General features: G+C 44.8%; 1 pseudogene; it reads right to left on the minus strand.

The window, feature by feature from the left end:
- Positions 1–1,905: 1,905 nt before the first annotated feature.
- On the minus strand, positions 1,906–4,442 carry LOC125939902 (putative nuclease HARBI1; annotated as a pseudogene).
- Between the last annotated feature and the right edge of the window lie 13,448 nt (positions 4,443–17,890).

Below are 17,890 nucleotides of genomic sequence, written 5' to 3' on the forward strand. Positions count from 1 at the left end.
ATGAACTTATTGAAGCTGCTGTCGCGTACAACATGGGGCAGTGACAGGAAATGCATTTTGAACTTGTACAGGTGCCTTGTCGGCTCACGACTTGACTACGGGGCGATAGTTTACCAGTCTGCTGCACCCAGCGCCTTAAAAATGTTGGACCCTGTTCACCATTTAGGAATCCGCCTCGCGACTGGGGCCTTCAGGACAAGCCCCGTACAAAGCCTTTATGTGGAAGCGAACGTGTGGTCGCTCCACCTTCAGAGGACTTATGCCAGCTTTACATATTTCCTTAAAATAAATTCAAACCGTACACATCCTACCTATTTTACCATAAACGATACCACATCTGCCACACTATTTAATAATCGACCAACAGCGAAGCAGCCCTTCTCGCTACGCGTGAGAAAGCTCAGTGAAGAAATGGGTGCTGCACTACTTGAACATTGCCTAATGCCTCCAGCGAAGCTGCTACCGCCTTGGCAGTGGCAGCTGGTTGAATGTGACACATCGTTTATTGAAGTCACAAAACACGCGCCAGATGCACACATTCAAATGCACTTTTTAGAACTAAAGTCAAAATACTCTTGCCCTGAATTTTACACAGACGCATCAAAGTCACATGCTGGCGTTTCCTATGCGGCAGTCGGTCCGTCCTTCTTGGAATCCGATGTACTTTATCCCCACACAAGCATCTTTACGGCAGAGGCCTATGCAGTACTATCGGCGGTGAAACACATTGATAGATTGAAACTCCAAAAGGCTGTAATATTTACCGACTCTTTAAGCGTTGTTAAAGCGTTAATGATGCCGCAAAAACATAAACACCCTGTAATTATGAACCTCTACTCACTGATCTGCTCTGTTTATGCATCTAAACAACAAATCATAATATGCTGGGTGCCTGGGCATAGAGACATCGAGGGTAATGTTCTTGCCGATCAAATGGCCACATCAATAACATCGCACGCTATTAATCCTACCGCTGCTGTCCCTGTAACAGATTTGAAACCTTTCTTGCGGAAGAAACTGCGAAGCTACTGGCAACGTTTGTGGGATGCGCAAACAAATAATAAGCTTCACTTGATTAAGCCACAGTTAGGTTTCTGGCCCTCTGCATCAAAAACACGGCGAACTGATGTCCTATTCTGTCGCCTCAGAATAGGACACACATATGGTACCCACAATTTTCTATTGAGTGGTAATGATCCTCCAACCTGTGGTAGATGTGGCGAGAGGCTCACCGTTCTTCACGTCCTCCTGGAATGTAGGGAAGCCGAGAGAGAGAGGAAGAAACATTTTCCTCTGGCATACCGCTGTTCTATCCCTCTTCATCCTGCTATGTTTCTTGGCAAAGAACCGCTTTTCACTACCAAAGCAGTCCTCGCTTTTTTGAATGATGTTGTCTTGCATGTTATCAGCCCAAGAAATACGTAATGCATCCTCTCTCAAGAGGATGCCACTGTGATAATAGTTCAGTTTAGCCTCTGACATATCTTAGTATATCATCAATCTTTCACAATGCATCCCTCGTATCCATAGCACACTTCATTAGTCATTGCCATATTCTTAGTACCTATAGATTTTACGCATTTTACAGCGACTATTTTAGGCCTCTTTACAGCCATGCCACATCTGTTTTATCCACACCTTCTAATTCACCATTCATGTACCACTGACACGTCATTATCATCGCCTTGGCGCTCTTTGGCCGCATCTGGCCCTTGCGCCAAAAAACTCCAACAATCAATCAAATCAAGAAGAATAAAGCAGTTAGTCAGCAGCAGTGCTTGTCTCGTCTCTTTGTGGTTTGTCCTGGGTGTACGCGTTGAACTTTTTCACCTGAAAATGAAGTATAACAACCGAGTTGGGGCTGTAAGGTTAAGTGAAGCGCCTGCAAACAAGCAGCTCACGCGCCTATGTGCCTGGTAGGGAATCTTCTGTATTGTCAAAAGGCGGAAGGTGCGAGCGCTGCCTCGACCTGCACCTGCGGTTGTGAGGCGTCAGTGGAGCAATAACTTGTGGAGGCTCTGGGTCCTTTCTCATGCATACCAGATTGTGCAGGGCTGCACATGCGGTTATTATCCGCACAGACGATGGGGTTTGTGCTGCAGCTTCATGTCGAGGCAAGGGAAGCGGCGTTTCCAGACTCCAAATACTCGTTCTATTGAGTTTCGGGTTGATGCATGCGCCTTGCGGTACCTGTGCAAATGAAAATACATAAAAAACTGAGTTTCACCTGCCACCTACTCTTGCTGAAGGGACGGCAGCAATGCCTGTGAACACACAGCCAGACAGCAACTACAGAGTGCTGCTTACATTTACGATAACACATCACCTGCTTTAAAGCCATTCTCCATAAATGCAGTTGCTCTACAACTTAATGCTCATTTCTCAGTGCAAGGTTTGGCAGTACAAAATGAATGCACACAGCAGTTGTTCTAGCTCTGCTATCCCTTGTGTTAATGCTGACAGTGGTACTGAACAAAAGTTTTACAAACAGCATGACAACACTTTTTTCATGCGAAGTAGTGGGCGAACCAAATGGGTATCATTGCTGATTACAATAGCTGATTGAAGTAGTATTACAACAAATATTTATTCTGTTTCCATAATGCAATATTGTTCGAACAAGATAAGAATATACTTGCCTGGTTACTGCTGCCTCTTGCGCACTTTGTTCAGAGAATGGCATCATCAGAAATGGCTGGCAGGCATAGCTCATGTCTCCAAGGAGCACTCCAGGCACTTGGCGCTCCGCTTACAGAACTAGGGCACGGGAATTGTCACAAATACGGCAGTCGTGCACTGACCTGGCCAGCTGGCAACTACATTATAAAACTGCAGCTGGGGTCCAGTGATTGCCTGCAGGTGGTAATGGAAAAATGACAGAAAAATACAATGCAGGCAGGTTAGCGAGGATATGACAATACTTAAGGAATTGATTCAGATATGAAAACACTGTATGGTGGTAGTCTTGTTGAGCCATTTGCCAGGTTGTTCCTTACAAAGATGGTCAATCAAATGAACCATCGTTGCCCATTGCCCGTGATGCAAAAGTGTGTGGAAATATGTAGGACTAACATTACATTTGTCAACAATTCAGCAATAGCTCTTCCACAAAAGCAGTTTCCATCATTGTACCTAACCTCCCCTGTCTTGATAAAGTTACTTTAATTAAAATATTATTTCTCGTCACAATAACATGTACGGCAGCGGCATATTACGTGTGCCTGAAATATCTTCCCACGACACGTTTCGTCAAAATGCTCAATCATATATAGGGTGTCCCACGTAACTTGAGCCAAGCATTAAAATATACAAATGCGACGTAGCTGGAGAGAACCAAGGTAATGGTGTTTCGCGTCGCTTGGAGATAGTCAGATTATTTTTGCATTTCGCCGAATTAGATAATTAGTCCTAATTTATTAATCAACTTCTCAAATATAGTTAGATAAAAAGTGTCAATGAGAAAATTGTAGAGCAACATGAAAAACTCCCGATACAACATTCTGTTGCTCAATACGTTATACATAAAATTGATTTTCCGAGTGTGAAAAAGGCCCGCAAATACATGCAAACTGCCTCGAGCGGCCAGTCGTGCGGCAGTTTTGCGTGTATTCGCGGATATCTTTGCCAATTTGAAAATGTTCGGCCAGCGCGCGCGAGCGTTTGCAAACAGTGAACTCAGCTGTACGTTCACTAAAAACACTGCTTTCCGGTTGCGAAACACCTCCGCTTCATCGCCGCCGGGGCTTTTTATGCACACGTGGGTGCAATCAATGCACCCTGTAACTCATGGGAAGTCGGCAATCTCGTAAAAGTCGCGCATTACCGATGAAAACTGTGACGACTCCGAGAAATGCACAAGCTTGCGGAACAGGTGCCGCACGATGAGGCGCGTCACCTCGCCCATGGCTCGGCATACTGTCGGCTGCGACACGTTGATTAGATCTCCTGTGACGATCTGGAAGGCGCCGGCGCCGTAAAATCTCAGGGCCAGGAGCAGCTGCAGCATCGGCGATAGAGGCAGTCCCCGGTTGTTTTCGCTCACTTCCAGCGGCAGCAACAACAGCAGTTCTCGTGCAGTTTCTTTCGAGCATCGGTCGCGTAGGAGGAACTGCTGGTTGTTGTACAGCTCCATCGGGTTTTCCCTATCGCGAAGCAGTCGCCGTGGCACTCTTGGCAGTGCATAGACTGCGCCGAAGACGATATCGCAAGCGCGAGATCTATACTCGAACGCGTCGTTAATACGAACCGCCATCTTTGACTGCGCCGCGACTACTGCAAGTCGGGTCGAAGGTAGGTATGTGGCTGCCTTGGAATTCGCCGCGACTTGGTCGCGTCAAGTTCGCTTCAAGAGGGCGCTTCAAGTCGAGGCAGGTTTATGAAATGGATTGACGCCGCCTCAAGCCTGTTGGAAGTCAAGTTCGAGTGAAGTCATGTTTATGAATTCGGGGTTTGAGGCATGCTCAGCAGTAAGGAGCCGAACGCGACCGCGTCCTGACGTCAGTGCCCTGCCCCCACCGCAAACTGTCGCGAGTGGAGCGCCGCCACTGAAGCCGGTTGCGAGTGGAACTGAGGGGGAAAATGCAGGGATGGCAGATCAGGTGAAGCCCGCGCAATGGTGCAGGCGAATTCTTCAAAACCCACAAAGGTATGCTCTAGTTGCGGACAGTGCCTGAAAACTTCATTTCTTACGGTAAATGAATGTCCTAAAGCTCTAACCCTAAAGAAAATAGTGAAATGCCTCAGAGCAACGCGAATAATTGCTTGGAATAGCTTTTCTACAGAGAGTTTTGGTTTCATTTCCCAGCTGTATGCGGTGCCATGATGTCACAGTATGTGGTCACGTCAAAGCAGGACATTGCAACGTTTCGACACTTGCTGCGGCTCGCTCCGTTGTCCACTTGCTGCTACATAGACCCTTGTTATGCGCAGCAGGATACAGGGCAACCTAGCAAGCTGGAACGAGTGTCAAAATGTCGCTATGTCCTGCTTTGAAGTGACCACATATTTCAACGTCACTAGAAAAAGACCAAAACAGGCTGTAGAAAAGCTTTATATTAAAATATCTTTAGTATTTACCGCAAAAGAATAATTCCTGCACAAACCCAATGTGCTCCTATTTTCTTACAATTACCAATATGGCACTGCCATCGCATCCAGTAATTAGTGCTGTGGGTTTCCATGGAGTTTTAGAGCGAACGCTCTACTACATCATGTCTCGCCAGGTCATTTATCGCGTCGCAATGACCTTGAGTCGCCGGCGTCGCAGCTGTGCTCAATCGGAGCCTTGCCGCTGCGGTACCATGTGACTAGGAGAGGGTTTAACGGCTGCTTCACTGGTGCTTGGTCGCTCAGTTTCGCTGTGGATGCGCCCTGCTGGGCCATCTGTGTACGCTTCAGCGCAAGCGACAGGCTGAATCCAGTCATCCAGTAGATATAGCTAGATGGCAGAGGGGGGGATTCTCTAAGAGTCCACCTAGTAGACTGTCCACTTCTACTTTCGAGATTGGCTCCTGCGGCACGCACGAGAAGCCCGCCAGTCTCCTCCTCGCGTGTGCCGCTGGAGCCAATGGACGATGGCCGAAGTGGACAGTCCACTAGGTGGACTCTGACAGACTACCCCCTCCCCCCAGGCTGCGAAATCTCAAGCAAAGTTGGTGGTTGAAACACCGGAGCAAAGGGAGGCCAGATTGGCACGGTATAGAGAATCTTACGAAGTGAGGAAGCGTGCAATAATGAAACTGTGTGGATAGCCTTTACAAAATCAAGCCAAACAGACCTTGTGCTCGTGATGGGCCTTTCGCTCGTGATAACTAGGTTTACAAGAGTTAAACATCAGTCATTTTTTTAGAAGAGGCTACGTAGATTGGAAAATTTTGTTTTAAAGGTTTCCACTTGCATAGCAAAATAGGCTGATTTTAAAAATGGCATGCTGTCCCTTTAAAATCTCTTGAGCCGACAAAATTTTGTTGGTTTGTTTATTAAGGTGCACTGTAAATTTTCTCAAAAGTTAGCAAATAAGTTGTATGGATGGCTGTAAGACTGGGGTTGTACAAAGTATTAATTGTTCTAAGTGCTGTTTGCCTGCTTCGAAAAAATGGTCAGCTCGAATGGCCGTTGCATGAGTGTACTGGGTGGCTCTAGAGAAATCGTACCAACTGCATATTAGCGGTAGTCGCATGTACTTACAACCAGTATTTTTTATCGCTAAATAATAATCGATTGTTTTTATTCGTTCAACGTTTTAATCATTGATTGAATCTCAAACATGTCAATTATAAAGTTGTAGAGCGGCTCAAGTAACCTCAGATTCAAGCATTTTTTCCGTACTAAAATTTGCCTGGTTGGTTTTGCAGAGAAAAAACAAAAGCCCATGAAATACGATAGAAGCCATGTGGTTAGGCGCTTGCGCGACTGCTAATTGTGCTGCGCTCAAGCGTGCAATGGATAAACAAGCATGCTCGCCGCCCGACAGTGGCCACAGGGAGTGACCGGGTACTACTCTTGTTCTAGGCATCATTTGTCTCTGGCTCTTGTCGCATAACGGCGCAAATACATGCTACTGGCCGAGCGCTGACGAAGCAATGAGGCGTCCAAGACTGCGAAAAAGAAGGAAACAGCTTTTTATTCTGTTTCAATGAAGGAAAGCTTAAAGCTTGTAAGAACGATGGAAGGCGATGACTGCTACAGCGATGTCGGTTGGATAAAAACGGTCCGATATGTTTCTGTGGTGGGTGCACTCATTCTCACAAGAGGAAGAGCACATTTTAACTCGGACTGCGGCTGCGCTTGTTCATCCATCGCAAGTTTGAGCGCAGCACAATAGTAGTCATGTGAGCGTCTCATCTTGTTTTATTTTATTTCTCAGGCTTTTGTTCTTTTTCGGCGAAAATAACCAGGCAAATTTTTGCACGAGAGAAATGCTTGAATATGAGGTTATTCACGGCACTCTAAGACATTGTAATTAACATGTCAGATTCAGGCAATCATTAAAAAGGTGAGCAAATATGAAGAATAATTTTGTAATCTAAAACTACTGGTCGTAAGTACACACTACTGCTAACATGCAGTTTGTACAATTTCTTGGTTTCTTATTTTTTTAAATCTTGATCCGAGTTAGCTGGGCCACCCGGTTCGGGAAAGGCAACTGTGGCTGGGTACTAGTAGTTCCATGATGTATGTTGCTATGTGTGTTATTTTTTCAATCCTAGCTTCTATTCCTGCAATTGTCCAATGTGGTTTTTCATACTGAATGTGATGAGTGTTCTTTTAGTCATTGAATCTGATGCGAGTTCATTTTAAGCGAGAATTAAGTCTTGAGGCAGTTATGAAGGCATGGCCTGCTGGAATGGGCACATCGATATTTGTAACTAAAGGGTGTTTGTGCGAACACTTTCAAAATTTATGCAAGGTTGCCTGTGGCAGATAGCCCAATTCTAGTTCATGAGCTGATCTACTCGAAGAGGGGGACATTACTTGCATAAGCAATTGAAATGCATAATTGACTAATTAACAAAATTAACTCATTAAGTTTTAACTAACTAACTGGGCCCATGTTGCAATTTACAAATTGTATCCGTGGAGTTCGCAAGGCAGATCCACTTAGAATGAATTCTCGGGATGACACCAGTTTCGAGATAATAATTCCCAAACTGTACGGAGAAATGCATTGGCGTTCCATTTACTTTTTGCTTCAATTCATAAAGTGATAAGTGATGTTTTATTATGCAAGTAACGGGAAAGCCAATGCATTTCTCTGCAAAGTTTGGGAATTAATATCTCGAAACTGGTGTCATCCCGAGAATTCGTTACAAGTTGGTCGGTCCGCCTTGCGAACTCGACAGCTATAATTTGTGAATTGCAATATGGGCCATCACGTAATTAGTTAAAACCTAATTAGTGGATGTTTGTTATTTAGTCAATTATGCACTTCAACTGCTTGTGCAGAGAAATGCATTTGTGTTCCAGTTACTTGTGTGCTTCAATGCATACAGCGACGCATTGTTAAGCAAGTCACTGGAACGCCAATGCATTTCTCCGCAAAGTTCGGGAATTAATATCTCGAAACTGGTGTCATCCCACGGCTACAATGTGTAAATTGCAATATGGTCCATCACGTAATTAGTTAAAACCTAATTAGCGGATGTTTGTTAATTAGTCAATTATGCATTTCAACTGCTTGTGCAATAATGCCCCAATGTTTAAGCAGGCCAGCTCATGAACTAGAATTGTGCTATCTGCCACAGGCAACCTTTATGAATTTCTGAAAGTGTTCGCTGAAACACCCGGTATATTGCCCTCTTAATGTGTTGGTCTAGTCAATTTTTTTAGTTGATGCTAGTCTGTTGTAATGCGTGTGAAGTGTTGAACATTGTTCTATTTTTCCTATGGTAATATACATGGTGTTTCATTTTAACTGCACCAAATTTTTAAAAAAGAAATGCCTGTGGCAGATAGCACAATTCTAGTTCATGAGCTGATCTACTTCGAAGAGGGGGACATTACTTGCAGAAGAAATTGACATGCATAATTGACTAATTAACAAATATTCACTAGTTAAGTGTTTAGCTAATTACCAAGGCCCATATTGCAGTTTACAAATTGTAGCTGTGGAGTTCGCAAGGTGGATCCACTTGGACAAATTCTCGGGATGACACCAGTTTTGAGTTAGTAACTCCCGAACTGTGCAGAGAAATGCATTTGCGTTCCAGTTACTTGTGTGCTTCAATGCATAAAGCGACGTTTTGTTAAGCAAGTAACTGGAACGCCAACGCATTTCTCCGCAAAGTTCGGGAATTATCTCGAAACTGGTGTCATCCCACGGCTACAATTTGTAAATTGCAATATGGTCCATCACGTAATTAGTTAAAACCTAATAAGGGGATGTTTGTTAATTAGTCAATTATGCATTTCAACTGCTTGTGCAAGTAATGACCAAATGTTTAAGCAGGCCAGCTCATGAACTATAATTGTACTATCTGCCACAGGCAACTTTTAAGAATTTCTGAAAGTGTGCTGAAATACCGGGTATATCGCCCTCTTAATGAGTTGGCCTATCAATTTTTTAGTTGATGCTAGTCTGTTGTAATGCATGTGAAGTGTTGAAGATTGTTCTATTTTTCTTATGGTAATATACACGGTGTTTCATTTTAGCTGCACCAAATTTAAAAAAAGGAAATGCCTGTGGCAGATTGAGCACAAATTCTAGTTCATGAGCTGATCTATTCGAAGAGGGGGACATAACTTGAACAAGCAATTTAAATTCATAATTGACTAAATAACAAAAATTCAATAATTAAGTGTTTAGCTAATTACCTATGCCCATATTGCAATTTGTAATTTGTAGCCGTGGAGTTCGCAAGGTGGATCCACTTGGAATGAATTCTCGGGATGACACCAGTTTCGAGATATTAATTCCCGAACTGCATGGAGAAATGCATTGGCGTTCCAGTTACTTTTTTGCTTCAATGTGAAGCGATGTTTTGTTAAGCAAGTAAATGAAACGCCAATGCATTTCTCCGCAAAGTTACAGGGTGCTTCATTTTAGGTGCAGTAATTTTTTTTCAGGTAAAATTAAACTAAACGTGAAAAAGTAAAACCCAACTACTCGTTGAGGCGGCCATTCCACGAGAAAATAAAACGCCTAATTAACATAATTACACAATTTCATTGATTAATTTATGGCACATCTTTCAATCTACGAATTATAGCCGCTGAGTTCGCAAGGCGTATTCACTTGGAGCGGATTCTCAGGGCTGAAGCAGTTTCGAGATAATAAGTTTCAAAGTGTCTGATGGTTGACACTTTGAAACATCAAAGTGTTGATCAAAGTGTTGATGGTTGAAACTGGTGACATGGGCATTCCAGTTAACTTTTTGCCTCAATGCGTAAAACAGCGTTTTCCTTAAAAGGTTAACTGGAACGCACATACATTTCGTCGGACACATTGAACATTATCTCGAAACTGGCTCAGTCCTGAGAATTTGGCTATAATTTGCAGATTGAAAGATGTGCCGTAAAATAATTAAACTTAATTAGCATAGATCGGGCGTTTTGATTTCTCGTTGAAGTAATGGCCGCCTCATCAAGTGGTTTCGATCAAGGATTGTAATTGTGCGGTCTGTCACAGGCAATTTTTAAAAATTTTGGTGCAGTTAAACTGAAACACCCTGTATATGTATTTATGTGCATAACATGATAGATAAAAAGAAATTGTTTGGCCCTGGCGCGCGCTTTGGCGATTGACGCATTGTTTGTGTTGGATGTGAATCGTGCAATATATATTTTGAACATCTCTTCTGGTCTCTTTGAAAGTCTCTGTAACAATAAAAATACTGCCAGTGGCCAATGTAAACTATTCCCAATGGCTCCTGCAGGTTCTTTACGAAGCACAGTGTGTAATTTAAAATACTCTCAACGCACCACTCGCGAACACCTGCGAGCCGAAGCAAACGAAAACAAAATATTCCCAATACACCACGCAAGAACTAGGGTCAGGTGGAGTAAAAAAAACAAAAAGTGATCCCCATGGATTCCGTAAAAACTCCGCCCAGCCGGAGTAAACGGGACTAAATGTATTTCCGCTGCACCACGCAAATACTCCGCCCAACCGGAGTAAAGAACAATAAAACATACTCCCACTGCACAATGTAAATACTCCGCCCAGTCGAAGTAAAAAACGAAAAAATTATTCCGCATGCACCATGTAAAAACTGCGCCAGCCGGACTAAAAAAACGAGTAAACACTCCCCATGCACCACGGAAGAAGACGGCCAGCCGGAGTAAACAAACGAATAAATACTCCCCATGCAGCACGGAAAAACTCCGCCAGCCGGAGTAAAAAAACGAATAAATACTCCCCATGCACCACGGAAGAACTCCGCCAGCCAGAGTAAAAGAACGAATAAATACTCCCCATGCACCACGTAAAAACTCCGCCAGCCGGAGTGAAAATTATACTCCGATCACATGGAGTAAAATAAACTCCCAACCGGGGGGTCGCTAGAGGACAAGCAGTTTACTCCCACCTGGGAGTAATTTTCGTTTACAGTGTGTTGACGGTTAGGGCCTACCAAAGAACGAAAACCACGGCAAAAACAACACCCCTTTTAACAGCGAAGCTGTTTAAGCCAGCCGTAATTTGTGGTTCGTATCAAGAAACCCTGAAGAAAGAAAATAAACTTTCTTGCTGAGGCCGCATTCGAAGCTGCGTACCCCCGGTCCCAAGGCGAGCGTCGTAACCACTAGGCAGCCACGCGTGCAGAACATGCATTTCTGCGAACCATATGATTGCGTTCGAGCGTCGTCGTCTTCGTCCACAGCTGGCGCGTTTGTACGCTCGTGCTCTGCGAGGTGAAGAGGTTTTGCGCACCATGAGAGCGAGAGAGAGAGGGAGACGCATTCACGGAGCGGGTCTCCTGGAACGCGGTGTCGGCATTGGAATGCGGTGTCGGTGTTGCAAGCTGCGCTATGCAACGCGCAGTGGCGGCCGTAAGTCCGAGACACGCGAAAAGAAATTATCATTTATCATGAGTAATAAGATGAAAAGTTCGCGCGCACTTCCGGAAAATGCTGGGCTACGATCACCCAGCTTCTCTGTTTCAAGCGTTGCGTGGCCGAGTGCAAGGTTTTCGAGCGTCATCGTCTTCGTACACAGCTGGCGCGTTTGTACGGTCGTGCTCTGCGAGGTGAAGAGGTTGTGCGCACCATGGGAGCGAGAGAGAGAGAGACGCATTCACGGAGCGGGTCTCCTGGAACGCGGTGTCGGTGTTGCAAGCTGCGCTATGCAACTCGCAGTGGCGGCTGTAAGTCCGAGACACGCGAAAAGAAATTATCATTTATCATGAGTAATAAGTAGAAAAGTTCGCGCGCACTTCCGGAAAATGCTGGGCTACGATCGCCCAGCTTCTCTGTTTCAAGCGTTGCGTGGCCGAGTGCAAGGTTTTTTTTACTAGCCCCGCCGAATTTCCTGTGTGGGTCATATTTCTTGCTTTTTATGATTACGAGAATGTACCAAAAATGCCATATGACAGAAGAAGAGGCGGAAGAATTTTTTTCTGCTTTCTGGGGTTTTACGTGCCAAAACCAGTTCCGATTATGAGGCGCGCCGTAGTGGAGGGGTATGGATTAATGTTGACCACCTGGTTTTTTTTAACGTGCACTAGAACGCAAGCTCACGGGAAACAGAAGAATGTGCAACCACATTGTCTTGAATTATATAACTGAAATCTTGTTTATTGATCGTCATTCTGTAGAAAAAAAGCAACTGCAGGGAAATTCGGCCGTGCCAACCGGGTCAAGTCGAGACTCCGGACTTTCACTCAAAGGTCAGGGCTGTTCCACTGAATTCGGGGCGGTGGCCTACCCCAACCCTACCATGGATGGGTTCCTCCGGCGCAGCTTCGCTTCATCGAGTGATCACGGGGAGGCGAACATCGCTCTCAACAGCGCGGTCAAATACCATCGGGAAGGGTAATAGCACTGGCACGACGAAATCAAGAAAAAGTGTATGGTTGTAAATAACAATTTCGTGAAACTCGGAAAAGGAAGTGAAAATGTGCCTTCAGCTGGCACATGTGTTTTACTTCAAAGAATTACTGACACGCAAATGTTGTGTTCTCCTGTTCTTGCTTGTTTAGGTAGCTATCCATCTTGAAACTGCAGCGCGCACACAAGAAACGAGGACAATAAGGCAAAGGCGCTGACTCGCTACTCAGTTTATTTTTGGAGGGAAATTATACACACACACACACACACACACACACACACACACACACATATATATATATATATATATATATATATATATATATATATAATCATATCATAAGAAGCCAACAAACATTGACACCAAGAACAACATAGGGGAAGTTACTTGCACACACTAATTGCATTAAAGAATGATACATTAATGGAAATGCAAACGGATGAAAAAACAACTGTCCGCAGGTGGGGAACGAACCCACGTCTGCGCATTACGCGTGCGATGCTCTCACCATTGAGCTATCGCGGAACCGTTTTCCCATCCGCTTTCTGGGGTATTTATGTTTTACAACTAGAACTAACTCTGGGAGTGTTATTCCGCCTATATATATATATATATATATATATATATATATATATATATATTGTAATGAAGAAGACAAGACGACGACGAAGCGGTCAGCAAGCAAGCCACAGTGTTGGTGTTAACCACGCGCCCCGAGCTTGCGCTTGCCCGGTATTTTGGCTGCTGGTCGCCTCGCCGCTTTTTGACGTTCGCCTGATGTTTCTCGCCTTCATTGACGTTTGCACGTGAATAAATCACGCTGCATTTGGTGGAGGTGCGGGGTATCAAGCACATACTGAAGAGCATCGAGGACGACGCTTTTCAGATGCTGCTCGCGAGAAATCCCACCACGATCGCGGCACTTGTCTCCTTGTGTCAAAGCTTTGACGAGTTGCGTGGGCAGCGCACAATCGCCCGCCAAGCGCTCATGACGCCAGACACACTATCGAGCTTGCAACTAGCTGCCCACTCTGCCGATCTACAGCCGCTGCTCTCTACCATCAAGGACTTTATCCGGGAAGAGGTAGCGCGTCAGCTTTTATTGCTGCCTCTCACGCACGAGCCTTCGCAGTCTTTGGCTCCGGACCTTCAACACGTCATTTGGACCCAGGTTGCTGAGGCCCTCCCGCCTGTGACTCACCAACCACCCGTCGCTGCGCCACTTACCTACGCTTCCGTCGCGGCTCGGCCCCCTCAACATCCTGCGCCGTATGCTCGACCTGAGATGCCGACCCATGCCTGACCGACGACCGCGAATGCTGCGCCGCTCGCCGTCTCGAGTAGAGATGGGCAAAACGGCTCAATTCAGTGAGCGGCTGGGAACGGTTCAGCTGACTGAAATGAACCGGTTCATTTGAACGGCTCACCGGTTCACTTAAACGTGTAACCTTTGTTATGCATATTCTATAGTTATGTGGCTTTGAAAAAAAAACGATATATGCATAACTTAATAACCGTGTTATTTGTATTTTCGCTGTTTAGAGAATATTTTACATATATTAAAAGCGTGAATTTTTAGTTGTAATGAAGCTTTCTTTTGTGATATTAGGGATAAAATGCTTATGATACTGTGACAGGCAGAATACGACGTACTTTTTTCAGAAAAAAGAATATGTAACTTCATCGTCATTACAGAAGCTTGTCCGTTATTGTGGTACTTTAAAATCAACTTTTGTCAAACTAAGAACACAAAATGATTGTACATTATGTTTCAACTTTATTCATTTATTCACATACGTACGTTCACTATAATATGAGTAAGCTGTAACGCAATGCAAAATGAATGTAGAAATCATTTCTTGAAGTACAATACAAAAATCATACGAAAGGACCACAAAACTGCCGCACGTACCTTTCGTTCTCTTTCTCTTGAGTGCACTCGCGATACTGGCGATCATGCCATCATACACCAGGACAAAAAAAAGAAAAAAAAGAAATAAAGTTCTATTACAACACAACAGATCATTGGCCTCGTTTTATTGATGTGCTAATGATACACGCTCAGAAAATGCACTGAAGTGGATGTCATGGGCGATATTTTCATGACTACCCTAATTACAACAAATGAAGACCAGGACGTAAACTGTACGTTCACCTCTTGTCGTTAAAGGGCCCCTAAACCACCCAGAGGTCAAAATTTAGTTGTGGTGTTGCAGTTGTGCACGAGTCTACAACGAACACGTAGCCGCGATAATTTTTCGAAATGGTGCTGTAATAGCGGAGTTACACGCGTTTGATGATCGAAAAACGGCCCTCGCTCGTTTCGCTCTTTCCTTCGCTACTCTCATCGATTGGTCTCCTCTCCTCGCCGAGTGCTTCTCGAAAGGTCACGTGACATACGTCATCGGCAACGCGCTTCTCAAAACACTGCATACTTCCGGTCACGTCCACGCTAGCGGCACATATACCGACGGCGAACCGTCCGCCAGTGCCGTAGAACGTCTGCCGCGCGAGAGGTGTCCAAAGTAGACGGCCACGATTCGGAAGCTATGATTTTGCACATCCTTCTGGCGTGTTCAGTCGATGGTTTCTAGAAGCCGCACATTGCTTGAACATCAGGCGGACAGGTAGAATGCCGAGCATGCCATGAGGCCACTCTTGCTTTGCACACACACACAGCTATCAGTGAAGCCAGGTCAGCTGGGTTAGCAGGAGAAGAATTAAAACTTACAACAGAGCCCCCGGTACTAGAAATGAATTGTAAAAGTAGTGAAAGTTGGGCGAGTTGGTAGCTATTCATCTTGAAACTGCAGCGCGCACAAAAGAAACGAGGACAATAAGGCAAAGGTAACAGACAGGCGCTGACTCGCAACTGAGTTTATTTCTGGAGGAAAATTACACACACACATATATACCCAGTCTGACTAAAGTGAGCATGTGCAAGAGCATGCGGAATAGAAATAAAAATAATAGACATTTTGAAAAAATATATATATAACAGAACTTCTATGTATCTTAATAGCATCAGGTGGCGCTCAAAAGGCAAATTCTTTGTCAGTTAGGGTTATAGATGGCTCACTTATATATCGACTCCATAGTTACGGTATGAAGTCGAGATCAACAGGAATGAATAATCACAGCACCTCTTGAATGGCCTACACAAAACGCTCGTCAAGCGCAGCGCGGCTTCCGACGTGAAAAATATTACTTCTCACGTCACCGAAAGCGGAGGTGGCGAGCTGTGGCCGCCTGGATCGGTGCGCGCGGCGGGGTTGCCGCGCGCGCCGATCCAGACAGCCGTGGTGTCGCCAAACGCTGCTAAATACTGGCCCCTCTGATTGTTCGCTTCTATTGCAAACGCAGGGGGACGCTCTCTCCCCTGTTGTCCCGTCGAGTAGTGAACGGATTCAGCTTTAGGCACCACGGCCACAGTGTACGCGTCAGCGCTATGTGGTACTGCAAGACCACCACCTATTCAGGTTACCGAAATGCGTGACCTTTTTCATTTCCGAAGCTGCGCTGCTCTTGGTGCGCATTCTAGAAATGGTCATATTAAAAGATATCGTAATTAATTATTTGCTGCGCTCTCGGGGAATTCAAACTCCATAACGTAATTACTGGGTCGAATGATATCTAATGAAGTAATAAAAACAGGACAATAAATTTCTATCGGTACTCGAAGATACGGTACTCGGTGCTCATAACATTTTAAAAAGTACACTATGCTTATACGCTTCGTTACTTCTTCCACCCATTCGTACCTTTGCGTTCTAGAAAGTGCTTAATATTTTCTGAGAACTATCTGATTACTGATGTGTTGCCCTACAGTGGGTATTCACCATTCTGAACATGGTCAAGATGGCGTTTTCCGCATTGGAGAACCGGCAGCGATTCCTGCCGACGCCAACCGAGGTGAGGCCATTCGACTCTTCTTCTGGGCGCGACGCTCCGTTCATTTCCTTTGGTGTCACACAAAGTATCGCGATTCGCAGATCATTCGCTGTGGAGCTGCAACTGTATGCTCCTGCAGAAATTCGCTGTGGTGATCATAGTTTTACTTCTTGGTTTATTGTGCACAAACGCGGTGTTTTCCTTTACACACCGTTAAAATATATGCAGATCCAACACAACGGTTGGAATCTATGTGGAGCGAAGCTTCAGCAATAACGGCTAGTTAAATGATTTTACAACTAATGGCTATGCGTACACGTCTGTTTACTTTCATCTTATGCAACGTGTAATCTCGTGAAACGTTTATGTTTATCAAGCACATAGGTTAAACTTTATTTTCATGCAATTTTCATGCTTATCGTTCACAAGCTCCAATTCGGGTGTGAGACGTAGCAATGTGACAAGGACCAAGGCGATGCTCGCTGAGAGAGGAACGGCTGGTAGCAGGTGCATGCACAGTAAAGTGCGACATGTAATGAGCAACAATCAGAGATTCCTTACCTCTTGTGTCACATGCCCATACTGGAGGATTGCCTAAAAACGGGCGAACACCCAGTGGAACATACTGACTGGCTAAACAAAAAAAAAGTAAATAGAAGTATGTGGCAATTATAGTTTATCGTTACATTAACATTCCTTTCTTTTTGTTCGGCGTGTATACGCGAAAGACTTCGGAAATGTACAAGTACTAGCATTATTAAGTTACAATTGTTCTAAAGCAACAAAATGTCAAGTTTGATGCACTGGTGTTCGCCGATGAGTCGAGTTCTTCGTAACACCTGCGTTTCTGGACTTGCCTTGCGCAAGTTTTACTGTTGTATTACCGTATCTGTATTAAAAAAAATATTTATAACCGACGCCTGCCTAATGCCTCATGTAAGACGCCGGCGTCTCTCCTGAAATAATAAATAAACAGACCGTTGTACTTTGAGATGCCCGTGAGCCGACATATACCTTCTGGTTCTACATAGGAGTTATTCTTTGTTACTGGGAACAGGGCCGGTATTTTGTAGCGATGACTTTAAGCAATAATGCCTTTTCGCTCTTATCGCGCTTTGTCAGTGGTCAGAGCGACGGTCCGCTCGCGTTATCAACGGGATCAGCGGCCGTGAGCGGTGGATGATAAGACTATTCTAAAATAAGTCATAAGGCATCGCTACAAGAGAACCGGCTCGACTCTCGAAGGGTCGACACGTTTCTCTCTGCTCCCGAGTCGTCAAGGTTAAGCCTCACCATGTCCGCTTGTGTCCTGCTCCCAAGAAAGCGCTCTTGAGCGTAGCCCTTTTTAGGGCTCCCGAGGGAGTAGGCACCACAGTGTAATAAGAACAGGTGATCCGACGAAAGCGCGGTGTGTCTCACTATTGTTGGGATGCCGCTAGGTGGCGCGCGCGACTAGGAGGTTGTAAACCCCTCAATGAGAAAAGTAGCGCCATTCTTCTCTCTTCCTCCACCGCG

The sequence above is a fragment of the Dermacentor silvarum genome, chromosome 9 (assembly GCF_013339745.2).
Source record: "Dermacentor silvarum isolate Dsil-2018 chromosome 9, BIME_Dsil_1.4, whole genome shotgun sequence".
NCBI classification, from domain to species: domain Eukaryota; kingdom Metazoa; phylum Arthropoda; class Arachnida; order Ixodida; family Ixodidae; genus Dermacentor; species Dermacentor silvarum.